This window comes from Solea solea, chromosome 7 (assembly GCF_958295425.1).
Source record: "Solea solea chromosome 7, fSolSol10.1, whole genome shotgun sequence".
In the NCBI taxonomy this organism is placed as follows: Eukaryota; Metazoa; Chordata; class Actinopteri; order Pleuronectiformes; family Soleidae; genus Solea; species Solea solea.
Window position 1 is genome coordinate 31,329,627 of NC_081140.1, and position 3,612 is coordinate 31,333,238.

Consider the following 3,612-nt stretch of genomic DNA (forward strand, 5'->3'; position numbering starts at 1 on the left):
TTAAAAGTTAATATGTCTGAAAAACCTACTAATAGTGACAAAATCCAACTGATATATCCCCCACAGCTCTGAAATGTCAAACCTTTGTCACACATTAGCCACTGAACATTTCCATACAGTGGTAAACCACACTGTGACTAACATCTGGTGTTGCAGATGCATGTACACAAGCAGCAAAGATATTTGGAATAATTGAAGCTCGGAATAATGTTCAAAATCATATTATAGATATTTTCTGTTGCAGTTATTTTTTAGTGTTAGCAACACAACACATTGTGTAACGTGTTAAATGGGTCCAACATGACATGAAAGACCAAAACAAAATCAACTATGACACCTTAAACCAGAAAGCAATCATGCCTATTCTAGATGGTCACCAATGAAAACAGACATGCCAAATAATGTATGCATCAAGTTATTTACAAGTCTAAGAACAGGGTTAGCATATTCATTATGTGCCTGTCATGACTCCTAGAACCAAAAAATGTGCTTTTTTGTAAGTAAATCCATGGAGTCAACTTCAATTGCATGACATTATATATAACACGACTAAAACAGTAGGCTAAACAAGCTGCTAACTCCTTGACTTTTATGCTTGCAGCTTCTAGAACTATTATTTTTTTCACTACAGAAGAAACCAGGTGACCACTGCAGTTGGGCAGAGAAAACTATCTATATTTATAGTGGTTATCGGCCCAAGCAGTCCTGATATATTGGCATATTGGATATCAGCAAAAGTCCAATATCGTGCATGCTTACTTACAATTACTTTCTTCTTGTTACTAGCTGTGTCTATTGCTGTGTTCAAGCAGAATTCCTGTTAAGCTTGAGGTAACAGGTTGGTTATATGATGAGAAAGAATTCAAAAAGGCTTCTCTCATGAATATAGCAAACAGGATCTAGCAAGTGCAGTTGCTGGACTGACTACCAAAAGAAAGGTAGAAGACTAAAGTTTCTATTTGTTTCTGGATATCCTGTGATACAGAATGTTGCATCTTCCTGTATATTATTATCACAAGCTATTCTCTTGAGTCCACATCCTCTTTTTACTTCCAGAAGCCATCAAAAGAAAAGTAATACAACAGTGGATCCAGGCAACAGTTGGCACTGGCTAGACATATCAGTGATGTGAAAAAAGTTTTCTAGTCTTTCAAGAAAGCAACTAATGATACAGGCAAGAAAAGCATGGTGAACATCATCAAGTTCATGGCAAAGATCAGCATGACATTCAGCCTGTTGATGACCCTGCCAGAGATTTTCTGATGTCCATGTAGAGTCCAAGAGACCAGAGCAGTGCACACAACGTTGACTGCCAGCATGCCTAACGTTAACACACAATAAAAAAAAAAAGAATGGACTGGTTTCATGCTGCCTTAATTCAAAACAGATAGATACATTCAACCTGTTTAAATGTTCTGTGAACATCAGACCCTCTGGGACATCAGACCCTCTGGGACAAAAACAAACAGTCAAATCAGTGCAGCAGCTCTCCAGGAGTTGGACGATGTTCGGAGATGCCGTGTCCTCAGAAGATAAACCACAGCCAGCATTCAATCCACACTAATTAAGGTGATGAAGATGGAGCTGGAACGGATGTTGTTGCGGAAAAGCATTGTGATCACGGTGCACGCCCTATTGCCCAGCGGCCAGGTGCCTGTGGCGTAAAAAATAGACCCTCATGGGCAAAGAGATGACAAGCAGGAGGTCAGAGATCGTCAGGTTGACCATGAAGACCATGGATCTGAGGCTGTGGCGACGCAGCATAATCCACAGTGACACGGCATTCAGAGGCAGACCAAGCGTCATAACAGTTCCAAACACCAGAGCATACACTGGGTTTCTCATTTCAGGTACTGCTGTTGCATTTTCTCTCACAGTATTGTTGAACATTTTTACCTCTGTGAGCAATGCAGCAAGTGTGCAAGACAACAAGTGAACTCATAATGATAATAACCCCACCTCCATCCAAATCAGTCAGTGCTAACATAACACAGGAAACAACTTTTAACAAGACAAGAAGGAGTTGACACAGTTTTGTGTACAAGTGAAAATGAGAGTGAGTGGGAGTTTGACACAAAGTTCTTCAAACATTTTGAGGTTATTGAGATCAACATATGCAGTTTCATACATTCACAGCTTCTTAAGGAGATATGTTAATGAAGAGGGGACACACAAGGCAAAGGGCAGTGTACATAATGTTGCATAGATCTATAAGGTTCCATTAAAATAAGTGTTGTCCTTAAGCAATGTACACTAATTACAGTGTGCAGGGTGGGAACAACTGACTATGAATATATTGCCACTGAGTATGTGTCATATTTGTTATCAGTACTGTACGTGTGTTCAGTGTTGCATGACAGAAATATGTCACAAAGCATCAAGTTTGTTAGTGTTTTTGTTCTGCTTAGTTTAGTTATCGTGTTAGTTTAGGTTTTAAGTCACGTTAAGTTCTTGTCACTTGGTGTGGTCTTGATTTTCACTTCCCCTTTTATTTTGGTAAATGTCTTCCTGTCTTGTAGTTTCCTCAGTTGTTTTGACACATCTCCCCTAATTCCCTCATGCACTTCACCTGGTGATCCTTTAGTAATCACTTGCACCTGCCCTTGATTCCCTCTCCCCTATATAGTGTCCCCAGTTCTCTTGTCATTTGCCAGTGTGTCGTTTATGCTTTCGAGAGAACGCGTCAGAGACCAAGTTTGTTTTGCCATAGCTCAAGTCAAGTCTTGTTTGTTTTCCTTCTGTAAAGAAGGGATTTTGTTTTCTTATAGAACAGTCTAGTTAAGTTTTTCCTTCTGAACAAAAGTGATTTTGTCTATGCCTGCCATCTCAAGAGATAATAAAGACTCTTGAATCATTTGTTGTGTCTCCTGTCTCCTACGTTTGGGTCCAAGCAGTGTAGTTGGCTTCCTAACAAAATTACAGTGATTTGACTCGCCAACATAAAGAGGATAAATAAATAACTTTGCCCTGGAATACAGCTTGAGACGCAAATGTACACTCTCCAATATCTTAAGAATATGTTCACAACATAGTCTCACCATTATACAACCTTCTACAACTGGAAAGTGGCACTTGTAAACCTCACTTTCCCAAACTATATCCCAGACAGAAATCAGCTCATGGGGCCACAGGTGGTGCTTTGATTTTCTGTACAATGAGGTTCCTGAAATAAGTAACCTAATATTAGTAAAATGTGTCAATATGTGTTTATTTGCTCATTTCATATCAATACAAAAACTACATTTCAACTAAATTAAAATCATGCAAGCTCAAGCAAGAGTTATATGAAATTGTAAAGGTGTCTGTACATTTCCAGAATACATTGGTTTTCAAAGTTGTAGGAATTCAGTCACGTTCTTCTTGGACTGTAGACAAGTCCTACAGTGCTAAAGAGCCTTTGGCACACAGTTGAGGCAGGTAGAGGTGTGTTTAGCTTCACCGAAAGCTTGCAAACTGCTGGGAAGGATTTCATAAAATCCACGTAATCTGATGAACAGGCCAGGTATCCATCCAGTTGTGAGACGACCAAAGGGCAGAAGTCCTCCATGGAAGAATCAGCAATGTGACATGTGCGTCGACTGGACTTGTAGTCAAGGCTGCCTAAACCGAGAC

The 3,612-nt window shown here is 39.6% G+C and overlaps 1 pseudogene; it reads right to left on the reverse strand.

The window, feature by feature from the left end:
• Positions 1 to 1,019: 1,019 nt before the first annotated feature.
• LOC131462308 (lysophosphatidic acid receptor 4-like) lies at positions 1,020 to 1,890 on the reverse strand (annotated as a pseudogene).
• Positions 1,891 to 3,612: the final 1,722 nt, after the last annotated feature.